Source organism: Tinamus guttatus, unplaced genomic scaffold (assembly GCF_059628265.1).
Source record: "Tinamus guttatus ecotype Peru unplaced genomic scaffold, ASM5962826v1 Tinamus_guttatus_pri_ptg000629l, whole genome shotgun sequence".
Classification (NCBI taxonomy): Eukaryota; Metazoa; Chordata; class Aves; order Tinamiformes; family Tinamidae; genus Tinamus; species Tinamus guttatus.
This window is the reverse complement of record NW_028289163.1, coordinates 1,663,923-1,675,953: the sequence shown is the minus strand read 5'-3', so window position 1 is coordinate 1,675,953 and position 12,031 is coordinate 1,663,923.

Sequence of the window (12,031 nt, the reverse complement as noted above, 5' to 3'; positions counted from 1 at the left end):
TTGGGTGGCTGTGGCTCTCCGTGGTCCCTAGCAGCCCCTGGCCATGGGACAAGTGGCATTGGGGCCACGCTGAGTGAGGAACCAAAGCAGCAACTGGGGGAATTTAGGCCATTTTTGGTGGCACTTAATTCTTATATAAATACTATGATTAGATCTCCTAAAGACTATGATTATATCTCTAAAGGAATGGATCGGGATCAAGCTGCAGCATGCTTCATCTTTTAAAAGAGGGCCAGGCTGCAGTTCACCAGTTGGATGCTGCACCAAAAGGAAGGGGAAAGGCTTGGAGAGGTTGGAAAATTGTCTTTCCCTCTCCCTTTGGTCCTGCTCTGGTTTCGGCTGAACCAGCTGGTTGCTTTTCCTGCTGCAGCTCCATGCTGTTCCTTTGCCATCGGCTTGTGAGCTCGTCAGGAAAGTGAGACCCTACTGCAATGTTTATCAGGAAAACTTTGGGTTTTGGGGTTTTTTTTGAGGGGCTGTTTCATAAAGACCTTGCAGAATTTGTTATAATCCTGAATCTTTTGCCTTGCAGCCGTCGCCGGGGGCAGAGGCTGTTGCGGCAGCGGGTGTAGCCAACCCTCGCGCGCGCCTGTCCTCTCCGCAGGCAGCTCCGCTAGATGTCAGCGCGAGCCCTGGCATCCCGGCCCGCGCATCCCTACGGATGCACAGGCGCTTCCGTGCATCCTGCAAGCCCCAGCAAGGAGCGGGTTGTAGCACAGACATGTGGGAGCCCCCTCTGCACCCAAGGGTGCTGCTCAGGGACCACGAGCCGCATATTCCATGTGTGCAATTGCTAAAATATAATAATGCTCCATAGGGAGAAGGGAAAGCGTTTGGTGCCTTTTCCGGAGGCCAGGACGTGCTTCCAGCCCCACGGAGCACCGTGTGGCGCTGCCGAAGGCGCCGCAGCCCCAGTTGCCACGCAACCCCCAGCTGCATCTTTCCTGCCTCCCGCTCCCTCCTCCTTTCCCAGCGGGATTGCCTCCGGCAGCGACCTCATCCAGGGGCTTGGAGAAAAGAGACCCCTGCCAGAGTGTTCCTATAGGTATGTACACATATAAGTGTGCACGGGAGAGAGAAACAAGGGGTTTTTTTACGCATTTTGCAGTACTTTGAGCCCAGCTCGGTCCTGTCAGGGCGCCGGCACGCGGGATTTGCAGCCGTTAAGCAGCTTGGAGGCAGCTGCCAGGTGCAATCAGGGGTGACAGGCGCAAAGTGACCCTTGGAGGCCACCGGGCTCCTCGGGGTGGGAGAAGGGACCCCTCGGAGCAGCTCGGGGCCGCTGTGGATTTTGGCAGCTAATGGGGAGCAATAGCTGGTGGTGGGGAGCTCGATGCCATGGGGGTGCCCAGTGCTCGCTTTGGGGAGCTCGCAGGGATGCGTGCAGCGAAAATGAGCCAAAGTTGCAGAACTAGCCCCAAAACGGTGCCGAGGCATCGCTTACCCCCCTTGCTGAGCACGGCGGAGGGGCGTCACGTGCCGCCGAGACGCTAATCCCGCTCTGCAAACCCTCTCCCGGCTAATCCGCCGCGCCGGCGCGCTCGGACGGCCTCTGGATTTACCTCGGCGCGGCCGGAGCCGGGATTTTCCTCACCCGGCGCCAAGAGAGCCGCTCGCATCCGTGTCCTCCGGTGGCCTCGTCCTTGAGGATGCCCCGTGCAGGGAGGTGCTGAGCCCAGGCTGGTTGGATAGAGCCCGGCGCCGGCATCCGCAGGCCTTCCCGCGCGCGAGATCCAGGAATCCCGGGAAAACGAGCTCCCGAGGTGGGATTCACCCCGGCGCGGTGCCCGGAGGTAGGTGAGCGCCCGCAGCCTCCCCTGGCACGGCTGCATCCCGGCATCGCGGCGCGAGCATCGCCCTTCCCGGGGCTGCCAGCAGCTTCCTTGTGGGAAAGGGGGAAAAAAGCACAAAGCAGAGCGGGGAGGAAATAAGAGGGGAATGTTTGCCGACTGTCTGCTGAGTGTTGTTGCTGTTTTGTTGTGTTTCTGCCGTTGCCTGGGCAACCCCGGGGAAGATGTGCCAGGCTGGAGCATCGCTCGGGCATCGGAGCGCTCCGGCAGCGCCGAGCGGGACCGGCCTCCGGAGAGGCCTCCGTGGGGTTTGCGTGGATGTGGTTGCCCCCGTGGCTCTATGGGACAACGGATTCGCCTCGTTCATGGGGAAAACGGGCCCCAAAGGCTGTTTTTCCATGCGCTGGGAGGACCTGGGACACGGGGGCATCCGCTTGCGGGATGGGGAGATTCCCAGCGCGCATCCGCAGCCAAGCAAGGAGCACCGGGTCCAGATGGCAGGAGCGGCACCGCACACCCCGCGGGCACTGTGGGCAACCTCGGCACTGTTGCTGCTAGCCAAGGGCTCGCGGGGAGGCTGGGGGGACTCGCTCGCTTCCCTTTCCCTGGGCACCCACAGGGTAGTGGCGCCCGTTTAATTAAGTGGCTTAATTGCCCCATGGTGCTCGTTAGAAGCCAGACCTCGTTTGGGAAGCGGCAGCTTGTCCCATGGGGAATTCTGCCTTGCAGGGGGAGGGAATTTGCTCCTAGCCACAGGATCAGTGCCGCTGTGCAAAGAAACACATAAAATTCCCTCCACTCTGCATAAAAACTGGACGCTGGAAAAAAACTCCAATTTGGCTGGATGAGGGTCCAAAAAATCCCTGCCAGAGTGCATTAAACCCTGTAGAAGCTCCCAGCTCCCGTTTTGGAGGGTTCCCTGGTGCAAACCCAGGTGTCGGGAGCAATTCCTCCCGCTCCGGCTCCTTTCCCAGCCCGTGCCCCCGTCCCCTCCCTGCTTCCAGCCCAACGGGTGCAGCCGAGAGCGGGAACAGGTCGAGCAGGCGCTGCCCGGCCGGGGCGGAACGGGGAGATTCCTCCGGCGAGGGCGCAGCCGCCGCGACCCTCCGGGCCAAAAAAATCCCTTTTTGGTGCACGGTTTCCTCCAGGGAATGAGTGAGTGAGTGAACAGGAGCGGGCAGGTGCCAAATCTTGGCTGGATTAGCCAAAGGGATCAAGCAGTGCAGGGATTAGCGAGCAAAACGGAGCCCTCCGCACGCGGATGCGCGGGAGGCCGGAGGGGAAGAGCGCCAGGCCGGGCGCAGCATCTCCATGACCCCTGGAATAAGCACATTTCCTTAAATCGGGAATCCACTGCTTGATCCTGAGTCTGGGTGCGGATGCACAGGGAGGTGACAGCCAAGGGGTGCTTTGGGGACAACCCATGGGACCATCGCCGCGGCCAAGCACGCAGGACGGTTGCACCAAGCCCGTCCCTCCCATCCCAGGAGGCAGCGAAATCTCCAGCCCCGAAACCTCCCCACCTCATTTTTGGGGGGGTTTTGGGTGAATTTCCCTCCCGTTCACACCCACGGGTTTTGCTCTCGGGGCGGAGGGCGGCCGCACCCCTGCGCTGGGGAGGGGACGCGGCCGTCCCCAAATTCCAAGGCATTTTGAGGGAAAACCCTTTTGCTCCAAAATCAGGGGAGGAAAAGAAAAAAAAAAGGCTTCGAGCCCATCAGCTTTTCTCGATCCCAAATTCGGTCATTATTGTGTTTTTTTAAAAAATTTTTGGCTTGCAAACTCTCTAAATTGTCTCCCTGTCGTCAGCGCATGAGGGAAACGAATGGGTGCAAAGAGCCTTGGCCGGCCTCGCGCATCCTCCTCGTTAGCCTGACCCTTCGTTACACCCGGCAGGCTCTGCATCACCGCCGTTGCCGGGGCGACGTGTCGTCGCCGCGGCAACCGTGACAACCTTATGTTCATTAATTTAAAAAGGGTCCCGGTGTAGCGAGGGAAACAGTTTGAAGCTTGTCGGGGTGTTTGGGAGCGAGCGGTTGACAATTCCCTAATTTGGGATGCTTTTGAGGCGTTTTGAGGCAAATTCTTGCAGTTTTGGGGGCAAAGCATCGCTCGCTGCTCCATTTTTTAGTGCTGGTTCTAAACTGCAGGTGATGGCCTTGGTTGGGTACTGGCCAAAAAATGAGCGTTTTGGTTCAATTCGGGATTTGGGGTCCAGTGCTTTGCAGGAGGAGGTTGGGGCTGGAGACGGACCCATTCCTGATGGTGCTTCCCAAGCTCCAGAGCCACTTGGGATCGGACGTCACAGTGAAGGAGTCAAGGCCAAATTGGGTTTTTTTGGCCTTTTCCCTGAGGTTTCCACCGGAGGGATGGAAACAGTCCCTGCTGTCCAAGAGGGATGATATCGCTCCTTGCTTTTCCTGGGAAACTGGGGAATGAAATGTTTCCGTGTCCTCATCCCAGCTGGCACAACCCTTCAGACTCACCATAGCCCAGTCCCGGATCACAACAATCCCAGATATGTCCCAAAATAAGGGGTATTTAACACATTCCTGGACTGTCAGTCCATGCATCCATGCAAATTCCCAGGATGGGAATTGCATTCCTATAGGAAGTGTTAAAAGAGGAGGGGAACCTTGCCAGATGCCATTGTGCTTCCTGGGATGCGCAGGCCTCCGATCGGCATCCTTAGGAAAAGGGGTTGCAAATGCAGCGGAGCACCCGGATCTGGCGGGTTCCTGGCTCAGGATGGGGGGGCACATCCCATTCCCAGCTTCCCAACCCGGCCTTTGCAGAAAAATTCCCTCATAGGGAAAGGCGGGCGGCTCGGCTGCGCGTTACATAACCGGGAAAAACGCGGCCTCCGGAGCGTCGTGGCAGCCGGCCAAGGGCTGGCATCGGAGCGGAGGGATCCGGGACGGAGCCGGGAGCGCTTTGGCCTTTTCCCACCCTCCTATCCCGATGCAGCCGAAGGGACCTGGTGCAGGGGGGGGCGCATCCATCCAGGACCCGGCTCTGCTCCCTGCTCCACGCAGCCAGGCTGCTGCAATTCCTGGGAATTCTTGGGAATCAGGCTGCTCCCGCTCAGCAAAGCTCCTCCCTCTATCTCCACGCTGCTCTGGTGACTGGAAAAGCAGAGCTGCCGTGTCCAGGCTCGGGCAGAAAACGGAGTTAATTTGAAATGGCAGGATGCTTTTTTTTTTTCCCCCTTTTCCTTTCTTTTTGCCTTTTTTGGGGGGGAAAGGGGGGTGTATTAGAGTTTAGGGCAACTGTTCCCCAATGTCAACCCCTTCCCACCGCAGACCCTTCCCGTCCCGGAGCAGGGAGCTCCGGCATCCACCCCCTCATCCTGCTCCTTAACACGGCCCTTTTCCCCCGGGAAAGGACGCCGGATGCCGCAGCAGGAACGGCGCCTTTCCGCGCTCGGCTTTGCCCCAATCCTGGCGTTTCTGCCCCCAAAACGGGGTTGTTTTTTTGGCCCGGGGGGGGTGCCCAGCGCTGCCGCTTTAAGCTCCGGCTCTGCCACGTGCCGTCTGGTTGTGCTGGCGACGGTGACGCAGGAGGGACGTCAATGGCCGCGGTGGGAGAATTCAGCGAGGAAGAGCAGGGGGGGAGCGGGGAGGAAGGGCCCTGGCATCGCACCCGCTCCCTTTCCAACCCCATCCCGCCCTTGCATCCCCGCTCCGCAGGGTGGATAATCCGCCCCCGGAGCGCCGGGATCGGTGGTGGTGGCGGCAGGGGGGGGACAAGCCACGTGAAGGTGACGCGTCCCCGGGCCACCCCCCACCCCCGCGTGGCACGTGGGCCACCTGCGGCCACGCGGGTCATCGCTGCGGCGAGCGCGTCCGGCCTCTGCTGGCCGCCAGCTTGGCCTGGATCCCCCCCCTTCCCAAAGCCCCGCATTCCATGCCGTGCTGGGACAGGGAAAAGCTGGAGCAGCCCTTTGCTTTGCCCACCCTGGTCCCCCACTTGACCCCAACTTTTCCTTGGGGGATTCACCCCACTCTTAGGAATCCTGCCTGTTTTGGGGGCTTCACATGGGGAACATCCCAGAGGAGCCCAGGAAAGGAGCAAATCTTTTCCAGGTTTTTCCTTCATTTCCTTCTCCCCCACAATTCAGCTCCCTATAATCCCCCCCATCACAGCCAGCCTGGGAAGGGAGCAGCTCCGTGCTGGCTTCCCAAGGGAAAAGCCAAAAAAACACATCCCAGGCCGACTTTCCAAAATACTTTGGAGGCTCGTAGTACTCCTCGACTCCAGCTTGGAAATATCCAGCCTTGGATCCTTCCCTGCTTTCCGACGGCAGCTCGCCGAGGCGGCTTGCCTGGTGCCCGTAATGATGACTGGTTTTATTTTATTTTATTTTTTATTTCTTTGGCTACATGATCCCAGACGATTGGAAAACAAACCCCGGAGAAGCCTTGAGGAGAGACTGCAAACAGCTCCCGGTGGGATGACTAATCCCATCCCCAGCTAAACCAACGGGGCACTAAAAATAGCCCCTTTGCTAACAATAAATATAATAAAATAACCCACCGCCAACAAACAGCCCCAAAAAGCCAAGCGGATGGCAAAGTCCAACGGCAGGGCCCTTTTTCCGGATATCGGGCCTGGCCTTTTCCAGCCTGCGGCTGCAGCGGATCCATGGTCGGGATCCGGCGCTGCTGGGATCCACGGGCTGCTGTGGCCCCCGCGCTGGGTAGGGGGGCCCAGGCGTCCTGGGGGCTGCCGAGACAGGGAATTAGGAGGAAATTAGGGAAAGGGCAGGGAGCGGGGGCAAATCCTTGGATGGAGGCAGAGCCGCATGGGAAGATCCAGGTCTTGCAAGCCCGGGAGAGGGTCTGAGCTGCTCCCCATTGCAGTGCAGGGGGGGGCTGCGCTCCTGGCAGCCCCCCCGAGCCCCAAATTAGCCGGGAACGGGGCTGTCCAGAGCAGCCGATTCCCCGAGCAAGGAAGCGACATCCCGAGCGCAACCGGGGTGCGGAACCGACCCCCCCCTTGCAAGGGACGGGGGCAGTTTGCACCCCCCCCCGGGGGCAGAACACCCCAAATTACATGGGGGGGGGGGGCACCCTTGCACCGGGGCAGAGCAGGAGGAGGAGGAGGAGGAGGAGGAGGAGGAAGGCGCCGGTGCCGGAGCCTTCCCCGCCCCGAGCGCCGCTTCCTGCCGCCGCGGCCATTGGCTGCCGCCGCCGCCCGCCCCGACGGGGCCGCCCCGGCCATGGTCGCTGCCGCCGGCCCCGCCGCAGCCCCCCCGCAGGTGCGTGGCCGCCGCTTCGCGTTTCTCCCCCCTTTTTTTTTTGTTCCTGTTTATCTATTTCCCCCCCCCCCGCACCCCCCATTTCGTTGCGGGGCAGGGGGAGGTTTTGCCGTTTTTATTTTCTCCTTTCATTCGCGTTACGCTTTCGGGGCGATTTGCGCTCCTTCCTCCCCGCCTTCTTCTTTCCCCTGCGGCTGTGGGCGGGGAGGGGGGCGGGTGGAGCTCCGTGGTTTTTTTGGGGGGGCTAATTGCACCCCCGGGTGCCCCCTCCTCCCCCCCGCAGCCCCGAGGCGGCGGGGATGGGCGCGGGCGGCCGGAGCGCGGCGCGCGGGCGGCGGGGGCGGAGAGCGTAGCCTTCCTCTTCCTCCTCCTTCTCCTCCTTCTCCTCCTCCTTCCCTTCCCTCTCCTCCTCCTCCTCCTCCCCGCCGCTTCAAAACAAACCGTCACCAAAATGGTGCAGAGGTGAAGGAGGGAGCGGGAGGAAGCGCCGCGGGGGGGCAGGTGAGCGGGGCGCGGGCCGGGATGCGGGATACGGGCCGGGATGCGGGATACGGGCCGGGATGCGGCTCTCGCTTTGACCCCCGCTTCCCCCCTTTTGGAGGGGGGGGCCCTTAGCGAACGTAGGCCGGATTGGGGGGGGGTCCCTGGCCCCGGTGCCCCCTTGGACCCGCCGGGATGCGCGGCCCTGCGGAAACCACCGGGATTTGAGGGATTTGAGGGATGAGGGGGACAGGAGGGACATTGGGGAGGGGGTGGCAGCGGCACGGCGCGATGCTGCGGGGGGAGAGAGGGCGGTGAGGAATGGCACGGGGGGTTTGATTGGCAAGAGCAGCTTTTTCCGAGCGGACGGCGGTAAATCGAGTCCCAGAGCTTGGCCGGATGCCGCTTCCCGAGCCGACAGCTGGGATTGTTTGTTCCTGCCCGGCCGCGGCGGGGACGCAGGGATGGGGCCGCCGCCGCGTTGGGCCCCCCGGCTTTGCCGGTGCTGCTGGCTGCCCTTGGAGCGATGCCGGGCAGGACATCCTGGCTGCCGGGTTCGTTCCTGCTTGCCGTCCCTTTGTCTCCTTGCGAGCGGCTTGTCCTCCTTGAGGCTTTGTTGTTGGCTTTTTAAATTATTATTTTATTTTATCATTATTATTATTTTTTTACCCTCCTTGCCTGCAAGAACAGGCATGGGACGCTTGTACCCTCTGGCATCCCGGGATGCCATTCCCATGCACTTTGCGCTCCCCCTGGATCGCTGCGTTGTTTTGCTCAGCTTCCCGTCCCACCCTGGGACCCGATGTGCTTTTTTCCCCCTGTTTTTCCCCCTGAAAATCCCCCCATACCGGTTTTGGGATGGGGATGCCCAGCACGGAGAGGCCTGATCCTGCACAGGGTGCCAGGCCCATGTGGCTCCAGACCGGAGCCGTTTTCCTGGACCTTTTCTCCCACATCCCCTTTTCCGCCTTCCTCTGGGCGGCTCCACGGGCCGGCAGAGGTTAAAAGCGGAGCCGCTGGGATCGCTTCCCGTGAGCTCCTGAAGGTCACAGACCTTCCAGGGCCCTGGAGGCTCCTTTAATTTTCTTATATCCTTTCCTTTCCTCCCCCTTCTGCCACCGCTTTGCCCTGCGGATCCGGTTATCCCTGCGCCAGGATGCTCCGTGCCCGGGAGCACCAGCACTGCAGGCGGCCGGCGTGGGAAGTGACCAGCCCCGGGGCTGTCCCTTGTCACCGGGTGACCTTGGGCCAAGGCAGGTGACTTTTGGCCCCGCTGCCACGCAGAACGAGGCGGCTTCTCACCAAAAATATAGGGCCTAAATATGGTCACAAACTGCTGGTGTTGAGGGTCTCCGTGCGCTTCCCGCGTGCTGGAAAAGCAGTTTGCGCCAACTGAGCTCAAAGTGTCCCCTTAAGAGCATATCTGTGTGCACGGGCCATGCTGATAGCACATATGTTTGCATGCAATGTATTTTATCCCTTTGCTTTTGTTTCTCTTATTTTGTTTTTCCGCCTGGAATTCAGGATGAGCCAAAACGCGGCGATCCGGGTAGCCGAGTTTGTCCCGTGTCCCCCCGTCCCGGCGGGAACCCTGCGCCCCAAAGGGAGCCCAAAAGCGGCACGGGGGTGTTTGCCCAAACCTGGGGCTACTGGTAGGGCAGGGAGATGGTGACATGTGTCAGGCGGAGCCACCATCCGGGTGTCACCCGCCTGTCCCCGCCGTGCACGTGGCCAGCGGCACCGGGTGCCTTTTATTTATTTTAATTTTTGCAATTAAAAGTCGGGGGCCCGGTGGGGGGTGGACGTCATTCCGCCGCTTCCCGTCCTGGGAATGGAATCGTGGCCACGGAAAATCCCGGTGGATGAAGGGGAACGGTTCCTTGGGGTCCGTGTTGGTGCAAGAACCGCTGGAAAGGTGCGGATGGAGTGACCTATTTCTGAGCAGGGCCGGGGAAGGGGGGGAATCATCTCTTGCTGCAATTTAAAGTAGCTTCCAGAAAAAAAAAAAAGGGTGCATATATATATATATTTATATATATATGTAGCATATAACATATACATAGTATATAGCAGTTCCAAGGGGTTTTACTGCTTTTTTTTTGCACCCCCACCTTCCATGGTGCCATAGAAACAAATCCAGAAACGCATCCCATGAAGAGCCGCGTGGGGCAGGTAGGGAAAGGACACGGAGGGGACAACGTTTGGTTTCGTTTCCCCCAAAAAAAGAAAGATAATGGGAAATGTTGCTGGGTTCACTGCAAGTTTTCTATCGGGGGCTCATGGAGGGGGCGAAAAACAGAGTTTGCAGCAAACCTGCTGCAAGTTTATTTAAAATAAAAATGGGATGAAGGAGTTTGGTTTGACCCAAACTGGAAGGATTTCTGGGAATTTTGCTGTTGTAAAACCTGAAATCCTCCCCCACCGGTAGCCTTGAGACGCAGGGCCGGGAGCAGAAGTTTCCACTGGCAGGAAAAAAAAAAGAAAAAGAAAAATCCGAGAAAAATGCAGCCAAGTTATTTTGACCGGTTGGATCTTTTTTTTTTTCCTTAAGAACACATTCCCTGAGACCGTCAGGAATCAAAACCGCGGGAATAAGGTGGTCCGGATTATCCCACTCCTGGGAGCCGCGGGAAACGGGCTCCGTCCGGGCTTCCCGGTCGGCAAAGCGGCGGAGCCGGTCCTTGCAAAATCAATCCAGATCGCCGATAACCCCCTTGGCGGGCAGGGATCCTGCCCTGGCTCCCGCCGGAATGCCGCCCCTTCCTGGCAGTGCCGGAGCCGTTGGCAGCGGCATCCGATGTGTCCAGGGTGGGAATTTTTGTGCCTGTTTTTTGCTGGAGCTCTTGGGGTCTCTTCCAGCTGCTATCCATGTGGAAAGTCCAGATGTCGAGGGTGTATTTATGTTACATGGAGTATATATAGCAGGGGTTAAATGTTGTATGGAATATATGGAATATTGCGCAGGATACATGTTGATGGCCTGGGAAAGCTGGAGAGCGCAGCCTTTCCTGGGTCTCTGCCAAGGAGATAAATCCCGTCTGAATTCCAGGTATCCCGTGAATTCCAGGTTCCCCCATTGCCACTGCTGGATAAGCAATGGCAACTGTGCAACATCTGGGGGGACGGGGACCTTGTCCCCAAACAGCCACCTGGCACCAGCAGCACCAGGGGAAAAAAGCATAGGAAAAAAGCTCGGAATTGCAATGGGATCGTGGAGGTTTTGGCGGGATTTGCTGCGTGGCTTTGCCCCGGGGACGGCGCGGGTGCTCGCGGTGCCACCATGGGTTTGGTGTGGCCTTGGGGACATCCCACGGAAGGCGGCTTTGCATACGGTCCTGCTGCGATGCCCCGCGCCAAACCCGGGTCTTTTTGTCATGCAAATGCCACGTTGTTTTTAGCACCTCGCAGGGCTAAATATGGGTGCTCTGAAAGCACCCAGAGGCCGAGACCGGGTGGGCTGGGGCCGCTTCCTTCCCGGGAGCCGCAGCAAAACGCTGCAGTCCGTTTCCTTTTCCATCCCCAAGGATTCCCAAGCTTTTGGGAAGCCATTTCCAGCCAGGAAAGCCGTGCGGAATACCCCGTTGCGCCGCTGGCTGCCCTGCAGCTTTTGCATTTTGGCAGCGATGGCTGTGATTTTTCTTTTTTTCCTTTTTTTTCCACCCATTTGTCCATCTGCTTTTTTTTTTTTTAGTAATAATATTACTATTAATTAATTTGAATGCCTCTCCAAGTTCGGCTCCCCCAGTTCTCCTCCTGCTCCTCCATCCTGCTCCGGCGCTGAAGTCTCGGATGCCGAAATTGAAGCATCGCTGTCGTTTCCATGGCAACGTGCAGGGATGTATTTAAAAAATAATGAAAAAAGAGGAAAACGGGAAAAAGAATATATATATATATAAAAGAAGGAGCAAGACCCATCCAAGGATTATGACTTCATGGAGGGATCAGGCAGGAATCTGGGTCACGGTTGGAGCTGGCTTTTCTTCCTGTGTGTCTTGGGTAATTCCTATTAGTGGGGGGACATGGCAGGGGCACCCATGGGTGCCAGGCACCCTGGATCAGCCCTTGGCACGTCCTGGATTTTGGGGAAAGAAACGGGAAGCGGATTTGCTGCCCAGGAAAGGATTAACGAGGAGTCAGTCTTTGGGAGCAAATCGGGGCGTTTTGGGCACGAATGTCCCCTTTGCAAAGCGCAGCTTGCGCGCGCCGAGTTTTCCCTCATCCCCCCAAATAAGCAGGACTTTTTCTTTTTTTTCCTCCTTTTTTTCCCTGCCTTTTTCCACACCCCCGGAGCCGCTGTTGCGGATGGCAGGGAGCCCAGGCGCGGTAGGAACTCGGAACCGCCGCAGCTCCGGGCCCCGGCTGCCCTCTGCCTTTCGCAATCCCGGGAAAAGGCGGTGGCAGCGGGGTGGGGTTTACGGAGAGGGGGGACAAAATGGGAGGGGATCTTCATTTCTTTAGAATTATTTTGCTTTATCAGGGATTTACAGACTTTCCCACCAGC